Source organism: Zophobas morio, unplaced genomic scaffold, assembly GCF_036711695.1.
Source record: "Zophobas morio isolate AGI-343-1 ecotype UQ-CSIRO unplaced genomic scaffold, CSIRO_AGI_Zmor_V1 ptg000851l, whole genome shotgun sequence".
Classification (NCBI taxonomy): domain Eukaryota; kingdom Metazoa; phylum Arthropoda; class Insecta; order Coleoptera; family Tenebrionidae; genus Zophobas; species Zophobas morio.
Genome location: NW_026972953.1, coordinates 1 through 15,807, shown reverse-complemented (window position 1 = coordinate 15,807; position 15,807 = coordinate 1). Strand labels below are relative to the sequence as shown.

General features: G+C 30.9%; 1 long non-coding RNA gene across 1 annotated transcript; it reads left to right on the top strand.

Annotated features, from left to right (window-relative positions):
• The first annotated feature begins 1,934 nt into the window (after positions 1-1,934).
• LOC135122066 (uncharacterized) lies at positions 1,935-3,894 on the top strand. Its single transcript, XR_010279230.1, has 4 exons — positions 1,935-2,024; positions 2,987-3,145; positions 3,316-3,474; positions 3,719-3,894. It is a non-coding gene; the product is annotated as an uncharacterized LOC135122066 (long non-coding RNA).
• The last annotated feature ends 11,913 nt before the right edge of the window (positions 3,895-15,807 follow it).

Here is a 15,807-nt window from a genome sequence, read left to right as displayed (position 1 = left end):
TTCCTTTTGAGAGCCCTATATATATTTAATTCCTAAATTGTGTTTATAGGGCTCTAGACTAAAGCAAATTCTCAACCTCTAAAAAATTAAGTTGGTTTTTATCAGACCTTGAGGCTGAAAGAATAGCAAATGATACAAAAAAGTGGAGATTATTTTATTGAAAGCTTTTATACGTGCATGTACAAAAAAGCTGGTTTTTTAATACTATATCATATATTTTTTTTAATTAAGCTAACTAATGTAGTAAGCAAATTATTTTCAAAATTTCATATAAAAACTTAGGATTGGATTAAATGGTAGAATAAGCGGTATTATATAAGAAAAACGACTTTATTATCCTTTGAAAAATGTGGTAACTAGGCCCTAACTGGAAAGTTAATACTTATTGAAATATCAAGCCAGTTTTCTATTATTGAAAGCTCATTATTTAGTAGGATTAATTATAACTAACAATATACTTACAATGTTACTAACAATATACTTACAATGTTAATACCATTTTCAGATTGTTACTCTCTACCCGCACACATATAAATACCCATTCCAGCCAATTTGTATATTATCTTAAATACTCTACAACCCCTTATAAATGAATTTAGGAAATAAACTCAAAAGATTAAAAGGTAAAACGTTTTTATAAGTATATATTTAGGTATTAAGAAAAATTAAGTTAAGTCTGGGGTTTTATAAGAATTCAAGCTGCACTCTAAAGGAGAAAGCTAACGATAAAGTATACGTTTAGCATGACTATTTGAAAAAAAAATTTTAACAACTATCGGTGCAACGAATTACCTTGACCTTAAAAAAAAAAAGTCGGTCACAACCTTTTAAAAAAAAATTTTTTAAGGTTTTATAAAACCATACTAAGCTGAAATCTGTCTTAAAAGGGAAGAGAATTAAAAGTGATTATAATTTTCAAGAATTTTTTTTAATTCTAATAATTAACACTATGTAAGTAGTTGCGATGGTGTAATAAGTACTAGAAAAATTAGATGTTCACTTATTAAATTGAAAGCCCATGCAACTGTTAACGCGGAAAATGAGCACATCTATTTGATGTTTTATGTGTAGTCGGTAGTGGCAGTTTAACCCTCCTTATCCAAAGTCGACAAATTAATTGTTCTATGAATAGCCAAGTGTCTTTAAAAGATGTTCATATAGACTCATCACTTTTTGAAAGTAAACTAAAAGGCTATTCCTTATTCGTTTCGTTCTTTCTTGACTTTATTCTTAGACCTCTATAAAATATATTTACAAAATTTGACTTATATTTATAAACATTATATAGTATAAAAAGGAAGAAGGTTTCATCATTTTTATTGTTTATTTTACTTATTATACCGTTCGCCCTTGATGACCGTGTTAAAATACGAACCTTAAAAAGTAGCAAATACTTAAGTAGGAAAACACAAAATTGGGGGTTTCACATTACTTGAAAACATTAATATAAAATTCTACTTGCTTTTTTATGTTATATACTTTTTATAAATCTTTTAAACGTTTATAGTTACCTTCTGCTTAATATATTTATTGCATATATATAATTTTTTTTTAGAGTTGAAATTTAAAAAGGATGTTGTCGGTGATATCGTTATAATTAAACTCTCTGACGATCTTAATAAATTTAAGTTTGTTATCGGAGATTATATACTAAAGAGTAGCCCTTCTAATATTAATGTGGTGGCCAACAAAGTACTAAAGCGAACTGGTATTTTTTTTTATATATTAAATTATATTTATTAATATTTTCTCAATTTATAGACGTCCAAAAGCTGCTTTTTTAATAAATATAAAATATACTTTTTAAAAGTTGTTAGTTATTTTTAATAACTCTTTTTTACTTCTATTTCTATTTAATAATTATTTTTTATAAAAAAAAACTTTTATATTATCAGGTATTTTTAGAACGGGGACTTACGAAGTTTTAGCGCACCGACGATCATCTAACTTAGATTTATTAACAACAAATTGTTTTGAGAATCGGGTTAGACTGAGTCTGAATATTAATAGCTGTTATTATTCAGGTTTTCATATTATAAATAATAATAATAAGTTGTTAATTTGGATTACTAATATAAATAGCTCTTATTATTTCTTATTAATATAAATTAATTGTGTCCTATTTTAATTTTAACAGGATAAAGTTTGAAGCTTATAAATAATATCAGTTTATTTTAATAAAATAATAATAACAAATTAAAAAAATTATTAATTATTGCCCTATATAAAATAAATATGAAATCTTGCATTATAAGTAAAGGTTACTAACTTTAATAAGAATAGGCCAACGTTATTTTGAAAATAAAAGCAGTAAAAATATACCTTTTTTATAAAAAGAAAATGAAGCTAACAAGTATTAAATAATTTATATAGAGTAATTTAAATAAAAATTAAAAGTTAGGGTAATATAGTAATGAATAAAAATTATCTAAGATAACTGAAGAACTTTAGTATAAAACTAAATATGAATAGTTTGCTACAAAAATATAATAATATTTACGCATATATAAAAATAAATTAAAAATATACATTTTTTGAATAATGGTTATTATCAAATTTATTAAATATAATAAGTCTGTATTTAAAAACAACGCAAAGGAAACTTAATAAATAACTTATAAATAAGAACAGTTGAACGTTGCATTATTAATAGTATAAAACTTTCCGATATATACTTTTTTTATCATAATTATAAATATGTTAGCTATACTATACTTATTACTTATATATATATAACTTTTCAAGTAAAGTATATATTATAATAATAATAGATAAAGTTTATTTAATATTCTGACCACTATAATTTATCTTTTATAAGAATAGCCCAAAAATAGGGATAATATTATATCATTATTAGGAAAATAATAATAATATCTTAAACCTACTTTAAATTTATTGACAACAACTTATTTTTATTTTAAAGTTTTTTTTAAGAGGATACTTATCATCTTTTCATAAGTAATGTACTACATATATATATTAATAGGAAGATCAGCCTCAGAACGTTTACGAATGAGCAACCTCGTTAGCTTAACTGAGCGAATACTCGTTATGTTCTGTGGCGTTGGGCCTTTTCTATGCGTACTAGGAGCGCGTGTTCTTCAGAAAATTAAAGAAGCAACCAGTAAAGGAACACCAGAGACTTGTATTAATAGCTCCAATAAATTTTTATTAATGTTTATTAAGTTTTTTAATTAATACCCACGTAATAAAAAGGCCGGTAAACTAATATTAAAAGCATTTTGTTATTACTTAAAAGTTTTACATAAATATTAAACAGCACCGGAGACTATTAATCAAAAGAAACTTTCACAGTAGGTAACTTTAATGTTAGAATTTACGGTGTAGAACTTAATACGGAAGCTTTTGAGTTGTGTAAGAAAAATATTAAAAGTAACAAAGGCCTTTCGGATTTTTGTTATTGCTACGAAGGCGATGTTAAAGTCGTTGTGCCAAGTATTGTTCGTGAAACGGGTATTGTTATTATTATTGTAATATTACACTTTCCATTATCTTTTATATAAGAAGAATTCTCTAATTTAGATAGTGCACATATTATAGTATTCGTAACTTGCGTAAAAAATAATTATATAAAAAGCTTTTAATGTTAAAGTTTTTTTAGGTTTCATTTTTGTAAAAAATTAATACAGTGTCACGTTCTGTTACACTTAATTTTACAAAAAATTTAGTCATTCATTTATAACAAATTATTATTAAGGTAAAAAGTTTGACCGCATCATTATGCCCACCCCCCACTGCGATGACCAAAACAGTTTTCTTATTGGCTGCACTCCAACCACATGCTTTGACCTGCCATTACTACACAAGGAATACATCAATATCGCTCTTTCCTCATTAAATGAAGCGGGAGGGTTTATTCACTACTATTTTATTGGTTCTCAAGGTATAAAATTGTTAACGATTAGGTATAAAGTGAAATCTATATATTATTATATACATTTCAATGGAATAGTTAATATAATACCGTTTTCCTTCATTTCTTTATCGCTTTAAAAAAAAAAAAGCAAATAAAACAATTATGTTTATGAAAAACAAAAATATAAAAGGAAAAATAATGTTGACATTTTTGTTTATAAGGCTTTCCTATCTCACAGTAAGTAAATACTTGTATTAGTAGCTATAATAATTAATGCTTATAAGATGTTTCTGTGTAATTTTATTCCTATTATATTAATAATAAAATATACTAATACATCCAATTATAGTAATAACTATACAATAAATTTTTATGATAGCAAAAATGCAATATCTTCTCAAATAAATTTTTTAGGCTCAGTGAAGGAGCTTGTGCCTTTCCTTTCAAACTATTTTGCACATCACACTTGGAACTGCAATATTTACAATACTCAAAAGTGCGGAAAAATAGGTACTCGTGTGCATCGATGGTGCATTGATATACATTTACATAAATGCTAATAAAAAAAGTCCGAAGAAATTTAATTTTACGTTTAAAATAAAAAAAAATTATTATAAAAAAATTAATCATACGATAGATAAATGTGTTTTGTAATGGCAATTACTAATTATAATTATTACAACTTTACGGGTTAAGGAGCTGCAAACGGGACTTATTATAGCCTCACCGCCATTTAGCTTTAATGAAGTGCCCTTATTAAGAGTTAAAAGTCATTATGCATAGACATTTTTTGTAAGTTTAAAAGTTGAGGTAGCATTACTTTTTCAAATAGTAAATATATTTAAAGCTTAAGAAGCACTCTAATCTAAGATAACATATATACAAAAGAATATTATAAAAGGTACATATGAATTTTGTTTGTAAACATATATGTATCTCTGGCTTATTTCAACCAAGCAGAGTTTCTTAAATCTACTAAAAAAAATTGAACTGCTCATGACATACGCCTAAATGGTTGTATAAACTAATATAACACATGTCATCACATGTCTTTGCGCGTGCTACTATTATATGCAGTTACAAGTCACCTGCTTTTCGGTTTTTATTGGCTAACAAATTTCTGTCCCCGTTTCCGCGCTTCTGTTGCCACGTGCGTTCCTTAAAATAGCAATTTCGCGGTTATAAATAGAAATAGCTCGCCCTGCAGTAGAAAATTTATTTTTCCTGCTCTTTGTTTCCTGCAAGATATGTAAACACAATAGCACAGTAGATACAACACCTAAAACACAATTTAAAACGCAAAATACAGAAACTATATACTGAACAAAACTCATATAGAAAAACAAAAATAAACATGGATTACAAAAACATATTGTATAATACATTAAGTATAAAGTACAGATCTATAAAACACAGATACAAACGAACAAACACAAAACACTAACCCTCTAAATTTTCACCGGAAAAATGATGCGTAAGAAACCTGAGAAATCACCAATAAAAATACAAGAAAATGAATTATTATTTCAACAAAAAATTTAATTTGATCTACTTATTAATTGGAAACAAACTAAACAAAGTAAAATTTACCTGGTTCAATTAAATTTATTGTACATCTATGAAAGCATATTTCGACTATTTGTAAAGGTATAAATACAGAATGAAATTGGTCAGTTAACGTATTCTTACTTTAACATATTTTTCTATATACAATTTTATACAAATTTTGCTAGGGTGTGATGTGGGAAAAAGGGGTAGCCTTATTACTGTGTATTGCATATATATTTTGTCTCAAAATTATTTATACATTTACTCCCACCCTTGGATACATATATTTCCGCTTTCATTAATTTACTTTCACTGCTTTCAAAGTTGGAACTAACAGTTAACGTTTCGGATTTATTAGATTCTCGATAATATAAAAGCCTCCTGAATATAAAAATTTTTATTCCAGCCTCCTCGTTACTAAGCATCTCTACGTAATGCTGTTTTTTATGTCATATTTATTCTCATAAGAGTAAGTAACCTTTCTTCGAGAGTTCCTATTTGAGTTTTAAAGTATAAGTAATCCGCCTATCCTCCTACTATGAATGGTTTTTGTTATAAGTTGGATATACAACACCTTCCTTATCTTATAGTCTCAAGATTTATAAGTAAAGAACACTTCATCGCACCGCTAGATTTTATATTGGAACCTAATCACGAAACTTTTTCGTTTTTTAAGAAAGTTTAATTGCTAATTTTCTAAATCTTTTATCTTATATAGTGTCTCCTCTTTAATATATTTATAAAACTTCTCAATAAATTTTCAGTTTCAGCAAAATTTTAAAATTCACCCCTCAAAACATAACACCATAAAAAAGGATTAACTATATAAGTCTTCGTGGTATATATTTGTGTTCATTTTTCTCAAATACCTAGTATTATCACTTAAATTTAATTTTATTTTATTTTTTTTAATAATTATAAAATTTTTCGTTTTGGAGCGCACCAATAAAGGTTTATTTCTCAAAGCAGTACTAGGCGATCCTTTATAACAATGTAAAAATCTCGTAAATAGGTTAAATGAGGAAGGGTTCTATATCGTTTATACATAACGAAGTATTATACAAATGAGATAAGGGATAATTGCTCTGTTAAAAAGGAAATTGGTTTTTTTTTTACCACTAATAATGTCAATTATAAACATAACAATTCTTTAGTGGTGTTAATTGTTAATAATGGAAAGTCTATTTGATAAGAGCGGACTAGCTACCGTTTATTTAAAATTATTTTAAGGATCCATAAGTGACTAGAGAAATCTTCGAAAAATGTAAGATTACAAATAGAATTAAAAAAATAACGGATCACGACATTCAGCACTACTTATGTACCTTACTACCTAAACTAGGGCCACATATATAATCCAATCGCCGAACGCAAGTTAAAAACGGCTTACATTTGTGCGGTCTACAATGAACATTTATTTATATAAAATATAATAGATAAAAAATTAAATATATTATAGTAATAAAGCTGCTTCATTATAGAACTTAAGGTTAATAAGCACAATAAAGTTCACCGTTACTTCAAAAAATCACGAATAAGACGAACGGGAGTCTGGTTAAACCCATGAGAAAAGTCAAAAAATTGTCCGAGTAAAAAATTGGTTTTAAAAACTATAACAAGAAATTTATTAAGAAATTTATTAAATATTATTAAAAAAAGAGAAGAATGTATTAAGAATACATCACTGAAAAATTGCTGACTCTAAAGTAGAATTTGTTAGCACCGCTACCTAACTTTAATATAGATTTCTTTTCATGTGCTTGGCTATTTTTAGGCATTTAAATAAAGATTAATACATAATTTCACACGATATTAGACAATGGTATTACACTTACTATGCTCTAAAAGCAAAAGGTATTGTTCCAAGTGACTGCGTTGCTACAGGTTTTCTATTTCGCAAGAGAATTTAGCAATATGTTTTTAAGTTAAAGTAAGCATATTGACAAGAAGAAGGGATAATTATCTAAGAAATTCACAATGTTAAGTTGGGTATAACTAACCAGTACCTTCTATTAAAGCTCTTCAAATTATTAGAGTTTCATTTTTCTTTTTAAATAACTTCTGCAAATGCTTGGTAAGCCTATCATAAACTTCGTAGTCATTAATTTGAGTGTTATTATATCTCACGGGGGAAGGGGGGTTCATCGCTACCGTGAAGGTTAAAAAGGAAAGCCCAGATTTCCGCCATATGGCCTAGGGGAAGAAAAATCGCTAAAATTACCACCAGGTAAGGTGAACCCTAAGCCTTTTAAAAAACACCAGGTCTTAATAGAGCTTATTTTGATAAGACAGTTTTATATAATAAAAACCTCTTTCACTACACAGTACACATTATGGGAATGAGCTTTGGTTTCCTTCCTATTTATAAATTAAAAGGCATTTTGGGTACTATTTAAATTGTTAATACGGGTGTTATATAAGTTAACGCATTATATGGGAGTTAAAAATTGTCCGCTTAGCTCAGCAGTTAAAAGCGTTGAGGAGCATACTGAAGGGCGTGGATTTTATTCTCGCCCCTAAGCGACTCCCTTTTTCGGTCTTTGTGGCTGCCAATACAACCTCCCCCTCATAAATACTATTAAAAGATTTTTTGGGGTAAAGATACTACTATAAACAGTTCTATCTTTTGTGCAATATTTTTAATACTTCTGGCAGAGCAAGAGCATTTTTCATTCAAGAAAACCCTTTCTTTAAAAATCTTTTTAAAACTGTGATTTATACAATAACTAAAATATGGTTCACGTCATTGTGTCATGCTAAAGCTAAAAATATTATGGCCCTACCATTGGTAGTAAGTTAGTTGACAGCAGTACTAGAAATTTTGATAAAGCCACATATTGCAGGGGAAAAAAATATACTTGCACAGCAAAAATGTTTTAATGAAAACACTTCACAATTAAGCCGCTCGTAAGCCATCATTAAATTCAGAGAAATTGCTTATTAATAACTCTCATTATTTATTGCACAACTTTCTGCTTTTCATATATTTAAAATTTTTTTCGGCAATTGTGAGGTGTGAGGAGTTTTATGCCAGCGACTTACATAATAACTTCGTTATGTGGTGATTGCTACATTGAGATTGCAAATTTAATAAAGTTGAGGTATATATATGGCCGTTTTACGGTTTAAACCTTTTTAATGATTATTTGGTGTTTATCTCTTAAGGAAAAATTAAGTTGGGCTTAGCATATAGTTATTTACCATGTTACAGAAATACCTGCCTAGTTACACGGGTTATGCGAGATATGCAAACTTACAGAACAGGAAGTACTTTCTCACCAGAGACCTAATATTTACCCAATAAATTCATATAAATAAGCTCAGAAAGAACCTACTTGTTATGTAAAGTGTTATAAATAATAATTTCTAAAAAGTTGACATTGTTCTAATCACAATAAATAATGAATTTTAAATGGCTTGAATATTTATTTTAAACCTTTTAGCACTTGTTAATAATGCTATTAATTAGTTAGGTTCAACTTTGAAAAAATATAAAGCTGTTCAGTACTTTTTTTTAACACAGACCATTTACTTATCTAATATAAGGTATTTTAAGCTTCTGTATATAATAATTATTTAAAAAATCACTTTAACTTATGATACCACTACCGTAGGAAAAATAGATACAGCTTTTAAGTATATAAAGACAATTTAAAGTTAATTAATTTTAGTCTTACTGTTAGGTTATAGTAATGCAAGTGGCAATACAGGTATTAATTTTTTCATTGAAGTATATTTCTAATAAAGATTTGCACTCAATAATAATGTCCTCCAAAGGTAAATATTAATTTTAAAGCCTTTTTAACAAGCTTATAAATATTAAACTCCTTCAAGCACTGCAAAAGATTATTTTAAGACACCTGAAACATCTGAAGTTTGACTGTAGAAATGCATTCTGTTTCCTCCCAATACTTACAAACTTTCTTGTATTGACAAGCCTCCAGATTAGCTGTTGCAACAAACTCATAGACCTCAATCCTCTTGGCCTTCTTCAAGGTCTCCGAACTTTAACTGTTAGGTACGCATTTTGCGTCATGATAAATTAAACTTATTACATAAATACAGTGAACACCCCTCCGCAGGGACATTTTACTTTTTAAAGCTGTTAATTAGCTTAAAATATTTAACGATAAGAGATTGCCCCCACTTGGATATTAAACACATCCTAAATAGCATCATGTCAGAGTTGGTATCGCTCAAGCTGCATAACTGTGCGCCTGTTGACGATCTCCAAGTTCTACGCTATATATCTCGTGTCTTTTTTTAAATAACTTTATTAATAGGGGGTCGAGAAGTTGAGAGCTCTAGTTACTTTACAATTGACGGGGTCCTTCGAGCGAGGTTAAAAGAAAAAATTACTTTTGAAGGATAGGGAGTAACTTCTTTTAGGAAATCTATCTAAAAACATCATCTCTTTACAAAAGTTAAACAAACTCCGCAAACTTAAACTCAAGGACTTCTGGCAACTAGCAGATATTCAACCTTTACAACAGCTCTGTGATATGGAAGCACTGGCTTTAAGGTTCGTACATAATTGATAAGCTGTATTAAGGCATTTATTATATTACAAATTTCTTAAGCCGCTGCCCAATAGTATGCGGTCTTCAACCTCTTTCATCTTTAACAAAATTAAAAAAACTTGATTTTTCCTTTTGCCGCGCGCTAAGTAATTTGAGTACTACGGAAATCTAATGTTGGTTTAAAAATACAGAGCTGATTATTTAGGCAATATACAGCCGTTAAGTCTTTTGAAGGAGTTGCGTATTTTAGATATATCTGACTGTGAATGTTTGCGTTGCATTGAACCCCTGAAGTCATTGGTAAACTTCCAAACATACCGATTAGGACGGAAAAATTTATTATTAACTTATATAAGAAGAATCTATCTTCGCTTAACCTTTCTCGCTGCTCAAACATCGAGTCGTTCGATTGTCTTCGATATATGCCCCAACTGCAAGAGTATGGATTAATTTTCCTCCTAATCTTTTTAGAAGTAACTTCATGAATAAAATAGTTTGGAGATAGCAGATTGCTCGCAACTTTATGAAGTAGAATTTATTCGCCCCCTTCATAAATTAAAAAAATTGTGTCTCGCCGGTTGCCCACAGTTGCGCGACTTGAGCCCCTTGGAAGATTTAAAAAACCTTCATTACTTAGATGTGAGCTTCTGTTCCGAGATTAGGAACATCAGTCCTTTAAAAAGCATTACGAGTTTAAAGAAATTAAATATTAGTCATATTAACCCTTCTGTGCTACTTATCTCGGAAATTGTGGCTTTACAAAAGTCAAACAATATAAAGTACCTTAAAATGTGAGTGAACTAGGTAGTGACCATATCTTTCGGGTAGTATACCTTTCTGGTTGTAAGCATTGAAGAAAATAAAAGTTATTTCCTGTTTGTTTTACTTCGAGTTTACCTATTTTTGTATAAAATGAATTGAAGATTTATTGTAAATAAAGAAAAAGAGATATACATAAAATGAAGTATGAAATAAAATAAATGGATTAAGTAAATAAAAAATTAGAATAGTGAGACAAGAAAGAATTTAAACAACAGAAAGAGAGACACAAAAATCCCTTTGTGCTCCTTTAATAAAATAATAGTTATATATATACAAATTAGTAAAAATCTAATCATAGATTATCTGGTCTTATATTCTTAGTACTAGCATTCAACAGCCCATCACTGACTAGATTAAATAGTTGACAAACTGCAAGTTTAGGTATATATATATCTTTGAAAAAGTGTTAAAGTTATTGGATAGAATATTGTAAATTACATCCCTTTTATTGGCTAAGAAAAAAAATTGTAATAAACTGCAATAAGTCTAACTAGCTCCACGTTAAGTATAGTTTGATGAAATGTATATGGACTAGTACGGTAGCTGTGAAAACTAAGCTTTACCTCTCTTTCGGTTTAGAGGAATCAGGATTAACCTTCAACGGACAGGCTCCAATAAATTACGAAACAGACGAATCGGGGGTCTTGTTTGACCTCATGACCAAAAGCCAACAAATCTCTGGGTGTCCTATAAATGATCGAGGTTTATACAAACTATTTAGACATAATTACACGTCGTGCACCTTTTTTCTACATTTTTGATCTTTAAGTCTGTTTAAAAAAAATCTGATAGGCGGTAAGGCCTATATTTTGGTGCCATACTCAAGGGTTTAGTTTCATATATACAATAAAAGGTGCTCGTCCTCAAAAAAACAGATCCACACACAGATGTACACCTCGGTCTAAAGATTTTATATAATTTGAGACAAAATTTACAAATACTTTTTTATTAAAATAGTTTATCCATTCTTTTTCGCTCCTCTGGTATCTTAAAATTGTTAAATCGCAAGAAAAAGTTGAACTTTCTTTGTATGTCTCTTAACTAGTGGCAGGTACGATGGGATATTTAGAGCTATATCCTGACGCTTTAAATTTAAGAAGCCCAATACCAATAGGTGATTTTTCAGATTCCAAATATTTTAAAATGATTAGCTTTTTGATTTGTCTCCATTACAAATAATTTAATAATGTCAGGGCTGAATAAGAGAAGCAAAGCATCTTGCATATTGGAGATACCGAAATTATGGGTTGTAAGTCTAGTGCGGTTTTTCGAATTGACTTTTGTTTATTTAGCTTGTTGTATAAATATTTTAGACCATTTAATTTCATCTTTTTACTGCATATTACGGCATTTTTAAGCGTAGCTACTGGACTCTGCAATGGTCTCAAGTGCAGACTTGGCTTCCATCTCTTGATCAACAGCAACCACATCATTTATTTCAACTTCTTCCGTTACTTTACTACTTAATTTAAATCACTTGCACCCAATACATAATTTTTAAAAAAACCCATTTCATTAATTCAAGTAAAGACAAGAGCGCTTTGTATGTAAGGTTTTAATTGTCTCGAGGTCGTAGTACAGTATTTTTAATAACCGTACAGTAGGAAAAACTAAAAGAAACTACAGGAATGTGCACATTCACTTATTGTTGTAGAAAGGGGTCATATGAAATATGGTAGGGCCCCGACCCATGGGTGCAGGAGAAATAACTATAGGATCCCGGAGTCATGTCGAATGTTCAAAAGATGATTTCAAAAAAAAATACAAAGAGAAACTAGAAACTACAGACAACACTGGAGAATTTATATTTGTTCGAAAGTGGTTACTACAGCTTGTAAACTATTGTAAAGCAGTTCGGGGTCTACGCAATATAAAAAATACAATTAAGAAATCTCAAATTACAAATAGTTGAGCGCCTATTATTCGCAACTTATAACTAAAGAAGTTATTAACAAATAAAAGCATGGACTCCGGTACGCCCGTGGAAGGTTAACAGAGCGATTAGATAGTGATGTAGGTTTCACCACAAAGAATAGCAACACCCCCTTCACGCTTTCGTAATGTTCATAATGGAACTTATTACGGTTACAGAGTTTAAGTGATCGCTTGCATGTAGGCGCGCCTCGCTCAACAGCGCGATGTAGCAACCTTGTAGAGCATTTCTGTAGGCACTGCAAAAGTCGCAGTGGGTTTTCGTAATAACTGTGGATGGTCGCTAGGTGGCTCAATGCACGTAGGATTTTATCGAGTACACTTGCAAACAATTTTATAATTTGTTGTGGGTGTAAGGATCCCTCTTGGGCAGCTTTTTCTTCTTTACTCTCCAAAAACTTTTTAAAACTTTGCGAAAGTCACCCAGGGAAAACCAACAATATAAAATAAAATGCTAATGGAAAATGAAAGGGTTTCGGACGTATTGGCTGAATAAAACATCTTCGGTGTCAGTGGTTTCGTTGGTGCGAATTGATAATGCGTTGCCTTTAAAATATGTTTTCAAGGATTCCCAAAATATCCTTAATTTTAGCAACGTAGGCTTCTTCGGATTAGCACACTATGCATACGACTTACGGGACTTCAAACATTGAGCGGCAGTTGGCCATCTCCGCACTTGCCGCAGCGGCTAGCCACGAGGTATTTGCGTACACTGCGATCGAAGCGCTGACAGCGATGCGATGGCACTATCCTACGCATGTTTCAATGGTTTCAACGCAAAAGCTACTATTTTTCATTCTTCGGCAAGTGCATAATTGACCAGTGGCAGTAAGCGCTTTTGGTTTTCGCCTGTCCGTTAGAGATTCGTGGTGAGCCACCCTAGGCGATTAAGTAAAATTTTTTACGCGGTGTCGAGTCAGTGTCTTCAGTGAATAGTAGCAGTGAGCCTCGGGGGTTGACTTTAATGATTTAAAGGTTGAGCTTATAGATACGCTTCCTAACCTTTTATGTAACCTTCGGACCTTTACTCTCTTTCCCTTTTATTCGATTTTTTAGGCAATATATATCTTATATGTGCTAGACTCTTTTGAAATAAAGCAGAATCCATCTTGATTAGTCATAGAGATGGTTAAGTTACTTTTATATAGACCTAAATAAAAACAAAACAGTTAAAAGCGGTGATTAAAAAATTTTTACACATGAAAAAGTTATTTTAATTTAATATTGAGTTTATTTGAAATTGCCTTATTGCGTGCTGTAAGTGGATCCTTTTGTAGATAAATCAATACAATTAAAAGTATAAAATAGAAGCCTCACTTTTTAAGCACAATAATTATCAAGTTCTTTGCTCTTATCAATAGCTTTTAAATGAAATGAGAAAGGTAATACATCGTTTAGCTGACCTCGCCACCCTAATATTACTAGTGGGCCTTCTGCTTTTAAGGGTTTTCTGAGTGCTGCCACAAATACTAAAGAAAAAGCAAAATAGTGCAAAGTCGAACAAGTACAGTAAAAAAATTATTTCATCGAATTTTCAACGTCCGGTTATCCGCTAGATCGAATAATTTTTATTACAAACGTTTACACTATAAGCTCCTTTCGGTATACCTTTATTTAATTAACCTACATAAAAAGCACAGTACTTATTATTTAGCAGTTTGAGTGTCTAGTTAAAAAAAGATATAAGCTATTTAGAAATTGAGTCTTTGAGGGGCGCTACAAAATTGCTAGACAGGCAAATTTTTTTCTGAAGATTTAAGGGGCCAACCACCCTGGACCAAAAAAAATGAGAATTTTAGTCAGTCACAGACTTTTGAAATATTAGAAAAAAACGTGAATTTACAGTTAACCAAAACCAAAATCTTAATGGTAAGGTAGGTTTTAGTAATAATAGTAGTAGTATTAATATTAATACTTCTTATAATAGCGTTTCAAAATAATATTATAGCCGAAAGCGACCACACTATTAGTAATAATAATTTAAGTAGTGGTAAAAGTTTTAGTAATAATCATGGTGGTATTATAACTTGTAATTGCTTAAATAAGTGTAGTGAGAGTAGTGAAATCTACGGAGACTTGGAAAAGGTCGTAAAAGCTTTACAGAACAGCAGAGACGTTGAGAAGGTTAGTAGTTCTGGCACTGCTCCTTAGAAGAATGAACGATCGAATGAGACCGGATCTCGTAAAAGAAAGATCCCTCCCGTTGCTCTCAGCGAAAAAAAAAGTGGTCCTTACTAATTTAACTTTTACAAACCAACGGCGTAATATCCCACGACCAAGAGAAACAGGCCTTGGAATCAAGATATTTCCCATGACAACTAACGATTACCGCTCTATAACAGCGATCATGAGAGCTCAGGCGTTTCAATATTCTTAATAAATCAACCACCTGAGGAATAGCCTTTAAAATTTGTCTTCCGTAAGATTACTGTGGATTCGATTTTTCAACCACTGAGGAGGACTTGCACGCTCAGGGCGTCACACTCCTTTGAGTTGCGCGATTGCACACGGGGCACATCGTTAATAGCGATGAAGCGTCTTTTACCACTAGTTTTAGTACATATAACCAGAACTGGGAGACAAAAGGTGTTAGAACCGAAGACTATCTCTCGTCTTCCAATGCGAGTAGAGGGACTTTGAAAGAGTAACCGCGTTGACCAGCGCCATTACTGTCAGACCTTCGGCCACACCGGAAGCTTCTGCTCTGCGGTCCCCGATGCGTTAAGTATTGCGAGGGCCACTTGACAGCCCTATGTACGAAAGCATATTATAGTCCTGCTACTGTGCAACTTGCTGTGAAGAGCGCACGCCGCTAATTGTAAAGGCTGCAAATACAACCCGCAAAGTTCACTCCGCCTGTTCTCACTACAAACAGTACCCTTACTTCGGGTGCTTCTTATGAGCCTTGTTTAAGAACAAGACCTCATCAAAACTTACCCACTATTTTATTAGTTTCTAAAGCTCCTGTTCACGCTTATACTGCGAAAACTGGTTAGCAGCAGCCACAACCACAGCCGACATAACTGCATCTGTTAGCATTTTAACGTCGAATTATCTAGCATGCTTAAAACTGAAAGAATCTGTTTGCAACGGTTTCTAAAACCAAGG